At 42.8% G+C, this 14099-nt stretch overlaps 1 long non-coding RNA gene across 1 annotated transcript in view; it reads left to right on the top strand.

The window, feature by feature from the left end:
• LOC139800812 (uncharacterized) overlaps positions 1-14099 on the top strand; it is a 36173-nt gene that overhangs the window by 14201 nt on the left and 7873 nt on the right. The window contains exon 2 of the long non-coding RNA XR_011727957.1: positions 6949-7110. This is a non-coding gene — a long non-coding RNA (uncharacterized lncRNA). The remainder of the gene's footprint in view (positions 1-6948; positions 7111-14099) is intronic.

Genomic DNA, 14099 nt, shown 5'->3' on the forward strand with positions numbered 1-14099 from the left:
CTCTCTCAGTGAAGCCAGGACCCTGGTACTCATCTACAAGCAGCCATGTCCTCTTTTCCAAACTCGGTTCTCCCTACTATGCACAAAATTGTCATCAAATTGACAAAACCTTCTTCTGAGAGCCAATATCTAGTCCAAACTCCCAGGCACAGCACAAGGGCCAGGGTGCACCAGGTTTCTGCAGCTGCTGCAACCCCAGTGCACCCAGTTGGGCAGAACACTGGGTGAGAAACCCTCATCTGCTCGCAGAGATTCTTCTGGCTTGCTTTAGCCCTGGTCATCCCTTCACTGCATGGTGTCCGGAACTGATAGATGCTGCCGCACAAGTCCACCTTGGAGGGTACTCAAGGAAAAGGGACAAGGGAGGTGGCTCCAGATGAAGATTTTTTTGGCCACAGCTCTAAACCATCCTCTGCTGATGAAACATTTATGATGGCATGTTGCCTAGCAATGACCAGATTGCCCTGAACAAGCAGGAGATAAAATATGCTATGAGATGCAGGAACCAAGGAGAGACTGTGAAGGGAGGTGGGGGGTGGGAATAAAGGAAAAACCAACTCCAAATGACCACTGATTTTGCTGAGCTTTTCACTAGTAGGAGAGGAAAAAGAGATGATATTCAGTAAAGTGTTGCACTGGTGAGACTAATTTCCCCAGCTAGGTAGAAAGCTTACAGGGATAAAAGCAGGCAGTCAGGAAGCACTTAGCTGTTATGTAGCAAAATGCTTTATTTTTGTCAGTGCTTGGCTATGTGTGTCTGGACAGCACTGTCCTGTGGTGTTTTCTTCCCCCTCATTGTCAATGTGCCAAAGCTAACTAAAGTGAGCTGGGTCTGTCTGTGAAGTGGGATTAACTGAAACAAATTAATCAGGAAGGCAAAAAAATAGCATGGAGTTTTGTCACTTGGAGGGAACTGATTGGCTCAGGAAGAGGATGGAGGGGAGATCCTGCATGGGATGTCTGTCTGTTTTGCAGGCTGATGATCCTCATTCATTCTGGTGTATATTGGGAGTACTTTCAGGTTGTTTTGGTTTTCAGATCCTAGATTTAACCCCATTTCCAATGAGCTGAAGAGCCAACAGGTGATTGAGGCAGCATTTCTGAGAAACAACTGCTCTAAAAAAGCTGGTGCTTTTTTTGATCAACCTAGGCATGAAAGTAGGAGAAAAGGGAATGAAAGAAGTTGTTTTGCTGTGGAAAGACACCATCTCGTAACTTCATTTGCAGCATTTGTTTGCCAGGGCCTTTTCAGAATCCAGCTGCTAATAGATGGGCTGCATGAGCCTTCTTGTTCAATCTATCACCAGGCTTGCACAAAATGATTCTGCTGCTTTCACGGGGGCACAGTCTATCTCACAGATCCAGAGAAACCCTGATTACTTTACCATCCACTGCCTGGCAATCTTCGTTCTTTGAACAGCCCTGCAGGGAAGGAATTGCTGCTAGCTTTGTTTTACAGATTGGCAGAGAAGTAGTGCAGAAGGCCAGAAGCTTTGCATAGTCCAGTTTAACGCAGACTGGAGCATCTCGTCACTGACCTCAGTTCTTTGTGTGTGGTTCATGTCCTCCTTCCTCTGTGGGACCTCATCCTGCCTCCAAGAGATGGAGGCTCCCTGGAGGGCTTGTAGTGTTGATTGACCTTGTGGGAAACAGTTTAATCTCAAATCAATGCTCATCTTGCTTCAGCTCCAAACTGGGTGGCTGAGGCACAAAGAGCTAAAAAATAAACCTCAAAAGTAACCAGGCTCCTCCTTTTACTTTAGGATTCAGTGGGCTTTAAGAACGTAAAATTTTTGAGGTGCTGAATCTGTGTGTCGCTCAGGGTTTCTAAAGAATCAAACCAGGGCTTCTGGGTCAGAAATATCACCCTGAGGTTTAGACTCAGAAGTTTTCACAATCCTAAGAGAATCAGTCAAGCTATGGGCTGCTTGCAACAGCAACAAGTTTGATTCATTTGTGGGTTTGGTTTTTTGTGGGGTTTTTTTTGTGGTTTGTTTGTTTTTTTGGTTTTTTTTTTTTTGGTTTTTTTTTTTGGTTTGGTTTTTGGTTTTTGGTTTTTTTTTTGTCCCAGACCATTTTAAAGTAATCCCCAGAGGCTGTAGTGGAGATTAGAACGTGGTAGGATGTTGCGGCGAGCCCTTCTCTCGGGGACACGGCTCTTCTCCGGAGCTCTCTTGCCGTCTCTCTCTCCAGGCATCTCTCTGCATCCCCCTCTCTGCTTCTGGGAGCATGCCTTTTATTTTGCCCTTCAGCCCCGCCCATTTCCGGCTGGGGCAGGCCCTAATTATTGGGCACAGCTGGGCCTAAGCTCCGAGTTCATTATCACCGACACCTGGTGACTTGTGGTTCTCACTACAGTAGGATGTGGTTCAAGTTAAACTACTGAAGATATTTGTAAACCAGGGAGAGCTCACAGAAGGTGAGTGAAAAATATGCTGGTCTGGAGGAGTGATTTATCGTGAGAGCTGAGGCAGAGCTACCTGTGTGGGGTAATTGCTGACTAAGCAAGAGGGTACTAATGGCAAAGTACAAATATCAAGAGTGACTTTTTCAGGTGGGTGCCTGGCAGAGTGCTGGGGAAAAGTAGGGCCCTGATGGCACAAAACCTTCTCAGCAGGGAGGTGAAGCAAATCTGAGGAATGGTCTCCACGAGGGTCAGAGGAACTGATGCATGACTTTAACTTGGGAATTCAATAATCAGTGTGGAAACAAACCAACAAACTCCCAAATGTATGGTAGGGATTTTCCTGGCCAGACCCGAAATGCTGTTGGATGGAAGCAATGTTTCCCTCCCCAGATCTCAATTGCACTCATGGGCTTGGGTCCCAGCAGGCTCCTTGAAACATTTTGTTGACAGCTTGAATTTATGCACCACTCTGGCTCCATGGAAGCTTTTTCAGCTTCGTCATTTTGGCAGGCCAATTCTGTGACATTTTCTCCTCTGCTGGCTTTTCCAGGCAGAGGTGACAGGCATTGATTGAGCTCCCAGAATTGTCCTTCCACAACACAAGCCCCAGGCACCCACCTGGGCTGCACCAATTCTTGCCAACCTTGCAGCTTTTTCCCCTCAACTTTTCTTCAGAGCAGATGTGTAGCTGGGCTTCCTGGGGATGGTGACTCAAATGCTCACATGGTGGAAAGAAAATCCTTTTCCCCAAGATGGGATGGTCATTGTGGAGCTGCATGAAGGCACTGGGGTGTTTGTGCCAGCCTCTTGCAGCAGTTTTGGGGACAAGGTTACCTTGTCCCTTCCTGACTCTCACTTAAGAGTCATCCTGGGAGAACTAATTGCTGCCTTCTTTAATAGATAAGCCAAGGGCTGTTTAACTTCTGATGACTGAGTGGGTCTGGGAAATAAATCGAACAACCTTAAACACAATGTATTGTACGATCAAAAAGAAGCAGGAGGAGATGGTAGTTCTGCTCAGCTGCTGATATTGAGGTGGGGGGGGCCAGAACATGACCCTCTCTCCTCCATCTGAACAAAAAACAGTCAGTGAGAGCAGGAGTTCAGGGGTGGGGTGATCAGATACTGTCTGTGTCAAGAAATAGGCCCATCGTTTACCATTGATGGGCTGTCACCCAGGAGATCAGATAATGCTGACTCAAAACCATGCCCTTCAGGAGATTTCCAAGACCCTCACTCCTTACCTGACACTATTGCTTTTATCAGCATCTGGATGTGTGAGGAGCAGTGAGAGCAGGGGGGAAGCCCCAGCTTCCCTGGGGTCAGACCCTGGCTGTCCCAGTGATTTGCTGGATGCCTTTGGAAAAGCCAATGAAGTTTTTGTTTGTTTTGGTTTTTTTTTAATCTCAGGTTTCTCCCTTGTACAACCCAGAGTTGTTTGCAAGCACAATTAACTCAGGTCACACTTTCAGGCCTGTGGTTTTTAAGGGGAAGGCATGATTTTTGCAAGGAAAAAAACCAGGTATTGAAAGTATTAATAGATTTTTAAAGCCTGAAGCAATGACTCTGCTAATTTATTTATACAGCATTTGTTAACGAGCCTGCAGAACCCCCTCCAGCAGTATCTGTGCTGCAAGTTCTCTCTGTGCTACAGAACACCCTCTGAAGAGATGTTAAATTCTTGATTTAAAGATCTCAAGTGACAGAAACTTCATCACATCAGGAGGTCATCTGGTGAGAGGGTTATTTACCTGCACTGCTGAAGCACACCATATTGCCAGGCTGAGTGTATCCAGGAGCTGTTCCCACTGAGAGAAGATTAAAGAGCTGTAAATGTGAGCAATCTCCAACCTGAGTGGGAAGATGCAGAGGGTGACTGCGTGAGCTCTCTGTATTCTGGTGGACAAACTGAATAGATGAGGGCTTAAGTTACTTAGAATGAAGCAAGTTTTCGAGATCTTAAGTAATTTCTGGAGCTCTCTCCAATTTTTCCAGCCTCTTTCTGTAAGTTTTAGATGCTCAAACTGAAGAAAGTACCAAAACTGATCTCACTGACATTGCATTTAGATGTAATATCTCTTGCCACCTCTTTCCTTATTCATTCATTGCTCACATTTGTGCTCTTAGCTACAGCTTTGTGCTGGTAGTTTGTGTTTGTTTTTCTACTGCAATGCCCTATTTCTGTTCCAATACAGTTCCTGAAGAATCTCAGAACACCTGTTTAGAATCTGATCAATGTCTAGACATAAGATGAGTAATTTGATATTTTGTTCTAAAGTAAGAAGTCCCCAGAAGTCCATCAGATGGTGTCACTGAAGCCACACCAAAGGGAGAGAGGTGACACAGCGGTGCCTCCAGCCTGAAGAGCTTGGGACAGGATGGAACAGAGGACTGGCTGTTCAGCTTAGGGCTTTTGAAATCTTTTTTTTTGTTAAAACAAAGAAAACAAAATTGGCTTTTGCTATTCCCACACTTCAAACTATGCTCAGGATATCAAGTGGTCCCACAACAAGGCTACTGAAGCTTATAGCATGAGACAGAAAGAGGACCCGGTTTTCTATCTGCCTGGGATCCTCAGTCACGGCTTCTTGCTTTGTTTTGGGGATTCCTCTACATACCCTGCTCATCCAGATGCCTCTCCCAGACGTGAATCTATGTACTAGCAATTAGAGGTAGCACAGGCAATTAAGCTTCTGGGGTTTCTCTCTGGTCTCACCTCATCTGAGCAAGTCAATTAATCTCCCTGCATCTCTGTTTCTCTGACTGTAAAACAGATAATAATGTGGGCACCACCCAGTGTGGCTTAATCGAAGTGCTGGCATCTCCCTGGCTGAGAGGGCTGCAGAGGTGTGATGTGTTTAGGTTTTTTTAATATCTGAGGCAAAGTAAAACACTGTTTTGAGTGGCAGTCATTATATCTGCCAAAGTGCCAGCAGCCTGCATCCCCCCCTGGGATCCAATGGTCACTCCCCACGTGCTGTGGCTTGGAGCCATGGGAGACCCTGCTTAAAATAACTGCACTGGTACTTCTGCTCAGGATGCTTTAGCTCATTTGATTTTCTTTTTAAAGGTGTTGTTGTCACCAATTCGTCTTTAAAAAGGAAAAAAAAATAATGAGGAAAGAAGAGAGAGGAATCATTCAATTAGAGATTAAAAATATGGCTCCATTAGGCAGCTGCTGCTGAATCAGTCAGCAGGAAGGCGAACTGCAGAGGTCCCATGTTGGGAGCAGGGTGCAGGGCATAAAGGTCTCCATCACAAATAGCTATCAGTCTGAAGTGAGGACAGCATTCCCAGATTGATGATGGAGCTTGCCAAGGGTTGTTAAACAGAAGAAGGAGCAGTCTCCAGCTTGCCTGGAAGGATGGGCCACCTAACAAAACCTCATCCACATCTCCCTCATCCACTCCGCCTCATTTCTCACAGTGCTACAGAGCGTTACTCTCAACTTTCTTGCTGTGAAAAGTGACACAATTTAAATTCCTGGATGAAAATTTACCAGTTAAGTAACTTTGCTACAGAGAAAATTGCTGCCCACATGCTATATTGCTCCAGGAGGAGATGTTCATTAGTGTTAATTGTACTGGTGGCTTTGGAAATGGAGACAGTGGGCTGTCTGGGGTTGGCTGGACAAGCTTAATCTTACTTCAGTTACACCACTGAGCAGATAGAGACTGTTAATTACTTTATTCACTAATGCCCTGGATCATGGCATTACACATGATTCAGAAGGGAAAAGTTTTGTCTCCCATTATCATATCCCTCGTATCAACTAGTGACTCTGAAAATAAGAAACACTTTTAAATTGATAGTAATTTCTATGTGCTTTGTGAGAACTCTATTTTCACCATCTACTCTTTGAACACTCTGTATTTTATTTAAGAAAATGTATTGTGTTAAAGCTGGGAAAGCTATTTATTTGGTATATTTGGACTACAATGAGTGCTTTTTTGGCACTGGTCCATCTTATGTCCACTTGGATTTTAAGGAGAGACTAAGTGGCTCTGACATGAATAGAGGAGGGTGAGCAGATTGGAGAAAACATAATTGGAGTAAGTGAACTTTCCAAGATTCCCAGTGCCCTGTAAGAAGAATCACTCTGAAGCATGGAGGATCTCCACATTCCCTAATAACAACTTATTCCAACAAAAAGCCTGGAGCTCTTCAGCTCGTGATGTGTACACAAGTAAGACCATGGGGGCTGGGGTGGGCTGAAGAAGGGCTCCAGCTTTTTCAGCAAAGCGTATCATTCCCAAAATGTCAATGTTTCATTTGTCCACAGAACCAGTTTCTTCTAATTTGTGGATTAGGGACTGAAAATTGTGTTTTACTATCAAGAAATAATAACTTTAAAAATCTCAAATTTCCACCTCTTCTTTTCTCATCCAGTTCTCACTATTCTATGCTCATCTATCATAAAGCATAATAAGAAGATGGGTTGTTTTGTTGTTTTTTTTCTGGTGGATTGGTTTTCTTGGTTTCTGTTTTTGTATCTGTGTTAGTTTTAATACTGTAACACTAAAACAACATTTGTAATTCAGGTGCTGACAATGTCTGGCTGGGTGCAGTAGGCCTTCAGGGTAATTTTTTATGACAGCCAGACAAGTGAAAGGGAGAAATCAGAGGAGGATTCAAGTGTCTTATAAAATGCAAGAACCAACCTGGGAGTTCACAGGATGCTGAAACAGATGGCTCTCTGAGAGGTTATCTATTTTCTCAATTTGGTGTTGTGGAAGGTGCATAAACATTTCCTAAGGAGAAGATGACTCCTTGTCTTTTGAGCGAAGGCACCTGCCCTCCATGCAGCCAGTGCCTGATCGAGGAAGAAGAGGTAAAAGTGTGAAAAAAAAATATGTCTAAAAGCCAGGCTACATTTTTCAAGTCTTTGTTGGAGAAAGGATGTGGAGAGGGTGAATGCTCCTAATTATCTGAGAAGCATTCACAGACGTTAGCTTTTGGGAAGCCTGTGGCGGGTTAAGAGAGCACATCAGCAAGCACACACAAATGAGGAGGTACCTGCTCAAAGACAAACAATGCATAAAACATCCTGCTTATGTAAATGTACAATGATGGCATTACCAGGCACTGATTAAGAAAAAAATAACTGATTTGCCTAGGGCCCTTTTTACCTACAGTATACTGGTTTTTAAGGTATCAGGCAACTGTAACCTTGGTTCATTCCTCCTTATTTGTGTGTCCCCTGAGGTTAGGTCCAGTAGTTGGGAGAGTAGCAGGGGAGGGAAAGCTCCTGCTCCAAGGGTGTCCTCCAAGTGACACTGCAGACATGGCAAATGAACAGGTCAGGGTTGCTTTTGTGCTCACCTCAGGTGGAAACAGCTCTTTATCCATCTTGTAAACTGCATAGTTCCTGCTTCTAAGGATGCTCAGGTACACATCAATTCCTCTCCAGACTCACCCCATGAAGCAGAAGCCATTCATGCAACAGAAGGAAAAATACAGAAATACCTTATAGGGTAGGTTTCTTAGAAGTTCACTTCTTGCTGTGTTTAAAAAGGATTATAACTTCCTGAATTTTAACTGCAAGGACAGAGACATCAAGAAATGGCAGGAAGGCTCCACCAGTATCAGCTGATTTTGTCCCAGATACCAAATAGCAGCATAGTCCTCCTTTGGTGGCGTTCATTGCTGAGATTTTTCTGATAAACAGTGGCTATTAGCACATTCTGTAAGTGTCTTTTCTAAGCCCAGCTCATCTTGGCAGTCATGACCTGCAGAGACTGTATCCTAGCTCTACACATTGGCAACAGATCGTATTAACAGATGGCCTTGAGTACATGCATGCCAGGACTCATTATGCACCTCTTTTTCTTTTCCTTTTCCTTTTCCTTTTCCTTTTCCTTTTCCTTTTTCTTTTTCTTTTTCTTTTTCTTTTTCTTTTTCTTTTTCTTTTTCTTTTTCTTTTTCTTTTTCTTTTTCTTTTTCTTTTCTTTTTCTTTTTCTTTTTCTTTTTCTTTTTCTTTTTCTTTTTCTTTTTCTTTTTCTTTTTCTTTTTCTTTTTCTTTTTCTTTTTCTTTTTCTTTTTCTTTTTTTTCTTTTCCTTTTCTTTTTCCTTTTCCTTTTCCTTTTCCTTTTCCTTTTCCTTTTCCTTTTCCTTTTCCTTTTCCTTTTCCTTTTCCTTTTCCTTTTCCTTTTCCTTTTCCTTTTCCTTTTCCTTTTCCTTTTCCTTTTCCTTTTCCTTTTCCTTTTCCTTTTCCTTTTCCTTTTCCTTTTCCTTTTCCTTTTCCTTTTTCTTTTTCTTTTTCTTTTTCTTTTTCTTTTTCTTTTTCTTTTTCTTTTTCTTTTTCTTTTTTTTCTTTTTCTTTTTCTTTTTCTTTTTCTTTTTCTTTTTCTTTTTCTTTTTCTTTTTCTTTTTCTTTTTCTTTTTCTTTTTCTTTTTCTTTTTCTTTTTCTTTTTCTTTTTCTTCTTCTTCTTCTTTTTCTTTTTCTTTTTCCTCTTCTTTTTCTTTTTCTTTTTCTCTTTCTTTTTCTTTTTCTTTTTCTTTTTCTCTTTCTTTTTCTTTTTCTTTTTCTTTTTCTTTTTCTCTTTCTTTTTCTTTTTCTTTTTCTTTTTCTTTTTCTTTTTCTTTTTCTTTTTCTTTTTCTTTTTCTTTTTCTTTTTCTTTTTCTTTTTCTTTTTCTTTTTCTTTTTCTTTTTCTTTTTCTTTTTCTTTTTCTTTTTCTTTTTCTTTTTCTTTTTCTTTTTCTTTTTCTCTCTTTTTTTTTTTTTTTTTTCTAAGAGCTGTGTATGGATTATATCCAAGTATGTGGCAACAACTCACCTGTCTGGTATCACCATGGCACATCTTTGTTAGACAAGGCAGGAGCTGTCTCCATTCGTGATGCACTCTGGAGTTCTCACTCACACTCAGTAGGAGCAGAGCATCTGTCTGGTTGGAGTGAACATCCCTGTTTTCATGTCAGAGGGCTTGGAGTGGGCTGCTGGCAGCCTACACAAAATGAGGCTGCTGGGGTCCATGCAGCCTCCCATAGGCTTCCCAGTGTCAGTAGATTTTCCCAGCCAAAGAAAACTTCAAACACTCCTGCAGCTGAGTTTCCCATGGCAGCCACAGCACAGGGAAAATGGGACAAGGAGCAGGAATTCTCCAGGAAATGGCAGGATGCTGCAAGCAAAGCCCATGGAAAGAATGAGCAGAATTTGGAATCCATATGGAAAGGATGAGCAGAACCTGGGATGTTTCACTGCAGAGCTGGGCAGGGAACCTCTTCAGGTGGCAGCTAAAGGACATGGGCACCATAACTACCTCCTGATCTAACAGACACAGTTTAATTTGCACAACTGCATATCTGGGTTATCTACCTGATGGAGAAAGATTGGCCCCTTTGTCTCCCTAAAGATCACCATGGCTTTGCTGCCTCCCTAGTTGTGTCCACCTTAGATTTTTTTTCTTCTCTAGGAGAAATATGCCACACACCGATCCGTCTGTCACTTCTTCAGGGATACTGAATCTACTAAAAAGGAAAACCAGGTTTTAAATGACATGTCACACTAAACTGTCTCATTACCTCCAAAGTGAGATGAAATACATTCTCTCAATGTATTATTTTCCCCCCACCATGTCTCAGTATTCTTCATTTATAGGAATGGTGTTTAGTCTGGAAGATTATAGACTGGTCATAACCAAAGAAAAGAAGAAAAAAATTTACTCCAATCATGTCAAAGGGACTTCAGTGAATATTAACAGATAAAGTATACACAGATCTCAGCACACCCCCCTTGCCTGCCTGTGAAATTATCCAGCTTGATAAATGGGAGCAGTTTATAGAGCTGGCAGAAATTGATACAGAACAGGTTTCTATCTAGAATGCTCTGTATAAATTACTGGATGCTTATCTGCAAGTGGTTCCCTTGCATATGCTAACTGTCCAGATGCTTACAGCCTATGGCAAAGCCATTGGATAATCTTTGACTCAAAATTGCTGGGAACAATCTTTGTGCTAAATAAGTAGTTCATCTCTTTTGGACTCAGATGATATTTTCAAGCATCACAAGTGCTGGTTTAGAAATGAATACTTAGCTATATATTTTTTTAAGCTGTCCTTCCTTTCTTTTTTCGTGGCTGCAATTTGTGGCTGCACTTTATGTAATTTAGCATCCTGCTGCTTCTGCCTCAACTATTTTAACCATCAAGTTTCTAATGTGCCCATCTAGGTGGCTGTCAGGTAGATGGACAGATAAAGAGATGATTTTTTTAGCTTACTTTTCCTTGCTATACTCACTTTATTGAGGGCACAAACTACCACAAGCATCTTTGTGTACTTGCTAGTTAGGCAGCTTTGCCCACAGTTCTTTCTTGCTACAGTCTTATGCACTGAGCTGAAAAGGAAATTTTTTTTGTACTGAGTGCTGCAGGCTTGAGATGAGAACTCATCTGAGCAAAAAGTGAGGCCAGGATGCAGGCAGCATGAAAACCAAGCACTTGCTGCTCAAAGACAAGAGTGTTTCCCAGCCCTCAGACAGGTGAATGGTAAATATGATCCTCTTTTGACAGAACTGCCCCTCACTCCAGCTTCATACAGACATTGCATAATATTTTTTTTGCATAAGTTGTGTTTATAGCTCTGTTTTCTAGCTCTAAAGTCACTTTCTCTGCCTGGAAGTCAAGCAGAGTTGGTTTTTGTTTGTTTGTTTGTTTGTTTTTCCCCTAAAGGAACTGCATTGATTCTTGTAGCCTGTCTCAGAGGCTAGGGCTAACCAAGTGTATGTGAACCAGGAGGAAAGTTCATCACACAATCAGATCAGCCTGGATCTTTTGGGGAAGGAGCAGTGCTTCCCACCAGGATCTGGGATCTTGGAGAGATGCAGACAGAGTTTGTCCTTTGAGAAGCTTTTTCCACCTTCTGGGCTTTAGCAGCCCATTTCTTCTGGTCAGAGCTTCTGAGAATGCCACAAACTATGGGATCATCTCCAGGCCTGCCTGCCCTCCCTCTCAAAGCCAGGATTAAAACATTCTCTCCCCAGTTTGTGAAAGCAGCACTTGCCCACAGCTGCAAGACAAAGCTGAATACTTGGAGTCCATTGACCCCAACCAGGGTTATCCTACCCCAAGCATGGGAACATGCCAAGGTCTCATATGGAACCCAAATAACCCTCTCACCTTCTAAAAGGCCTTCCTGATGATGTCCAATGTTTTGCAAGCTTTTTTGGGCTGCCACTGCACATTGAACTGGTGATACTGGAGAACTATCAAAAGTGAATCCAACCACGCAAAGTAAATCCAGCTCAGTGCATGTGGAGATGGCTCTGATTATTTCCCCTGAAAAATAATCTGACACTGAAGGTCAGGTTTGCCTGTTCACATGGATTGCTGAGATCCTCTGAGGTTTCCCACCCTTGTGATGGTATTTGCCAACCCAGGAGAGCTGAGCTCTTCCCCACCACTCAGCAGGCATCAGTGAAGGTTTCCCTGGGCTGGGTGGGTACCAGGGGAGCAGAGACCACACAATGAGCTCAGCTCCCTTGGCGCTTCTTGCCTGCCCACTCCTGCTCATGAGAATTTGAAGGAAGATTTTACACCACATACTTTCATAAGGAGCTGGCATCACTAACTATAAAGGTTAATGGGAGGAAGAAACCACTGCATCACTCTTTTCAGATGAAATCCAGGAGTTACCACTCACCTGCCAGGGTAATGCTAGCAATAAGCCCAATGGCCAAAACAAAACAGAAAGCAGCTTCTCCACTAGACGTTGCCAGTACAAAGAGCAGCTCTTGCCACTGCTTCACGCCTCTGATTTTGGGTCCAAGAAATCCCTTTCTGCATGCTTGCAACAATGACTTGCACAGATTTCTTCAGACCCAGGGTCTAATGAGTGTCCTGGGCAGAAGGAAACTGGGCACAAATTTCCTCCTCTGTCTCAGCAGAGCCAGGCACATTTCCATCTCAAAGAAGAGAAAAATCCAGTTGCTCTTTCTGCCTCCTTCTGTCTACTTACAACAAGGTCTCCCCCTGTTACCTCTCCCAGAGGGGAGAAGAGTTACCTTCTATTCTAAATTTAGCTTTAATAAGTGCAAAACAAATAAAGTAGGAGGGAAATCTAATCTGGTTAGCAGAGCAGCAGCAGAAAGCACAAGATGTTTGTGTGCAGTGTTGGATTTTGCTATCCTGGGCTGAATACACAGGAGCATTGAAAGGACTCGAGTCTCCTGCAACTTCTAGTGGTTTTGTGGCTACCCAGTTGGGTAGGAATTCATCAGGTAGTTCTTGCTGCCAGTGATGACAGCAGAGCTGTATTTGGCCTTGGGCAAACACACACACCTGCTGGCTTTGCTGCTTGGAGGCTGTTTACAAAGGGAGAAATAGCACAGGTTGGCGTATAGAAAATTCTGTGCAAAATGACCCTCTTGCCATAGCTTGTAGATGTGCTTCACCACTAATAGGTACCCTCTGACTGCTCCTGCTATCACCCATGCTCTCTGCTCTGCCCAGGTTGCCTTTTTCCTCCTGTCCCAGAGCACCACAGGGTCTGAAGCAGAATTCTTTGCTGCATATAATCAAATCCAGGATCCCAGAACAACATGGTTCATGCACCTCAGCCTTTTCCAGACCTGATTCTCTGCATCTCAGCTGACGCCCTTTGGTTCTGTCTTTCATTCCCACCTTTCACAGCTCCAAAGGATTGCTGCTTAACTCAGCTAGGCTACACAGCCCTATGGAGATGCAAAATATTCAAATTATGAGGATTCCCTATCTGACTTCTGCTGCTGGGATTTGGGATTTACATAAAATGCTTTGTCCAAGGATCCAAAATACTAAAACCTTTCAAATTCAACTCCTTGGCTCATTGCTAGGAAGCAGCTCCACAGGCAAAAAAAAAAAACCAAAAACAAAAAACCCAAACAAAACAAACTGGCACCACTGTAACCAAAGTGGCTTCACTGCCCAAAAGGACAAAGAAACACACATACAGAGAGATAAATTATTCAGATGCCACTGCAGGACATTCTATGCCAGGATTCCAGAATTAGTCTATGCCAGGATTCCAGAATTAGCACCTGGCACTTGTCAGAAGTGGCAGAGGATAGGTCATGACCATAAGTGATCAAGGCATTTCTTTTAGTCTCATATGAAAGCTGAAACTATCTTCAAAACAATCAACCCCTCTAGTTCTGTGCTGATGCCACCAGCTTCTGCAGAGTCCTGGGGCTTCCTAGGAGGTCTCTGGGCCAGAGGCACAAAAAGGATGTGCAGATTGAATTTCAAAAGCATCTCTGCACTCACAACTTCTAGTAAAATCATCTGAGAAGGCTGCAGTGCTCTGAATCCTTTCCTAATTACATCAGCAGTCTCATCACCTCCTGAGAGGGCTTGGTGTATCCTCTGGTTTTTAAAGGAATTCTGTATTAAACCAGAGATCTGATAAATTGGAGCCTCTCTGAATACAGAAACAAATGCAAGGACAATAAAATCTTTCCCACCCCCTTCACCCCCCACCCCCCCCCCCCCCTTGCAGTTTTGAGTAATGATAGCTGGAGAAATAACACTTGTTCCTAAATAACTCACGACCCTTTTCATCTAAAGGGATCTCAGTAGAAAATTAACCCATTTGTTTTTTTAAAGGGCATTAACAACACACTCAGTCAGTTTTCCCATTTGGCTTTCAACTTTTTACAAGGCTGCAACCACACATTTGCAGAAGAAATAGATTATATTATCTTTAATTTCTCACTAAT

Source organism: Heliangelus exortis, chromosome 11 (genome assembly GCF_036169615.1).
Source record: "Heliangelus exortis chromosome 11, bHelExo1.hap1, whole genome shotgun sequence".
Classification (NCBI taxonomy): domain Eukaryota; kingdom Metazoa; phylum Chordata; class Aves; order Apodiformes; family Trochilidae; genus Heliangelus; species Heliangelus exortis.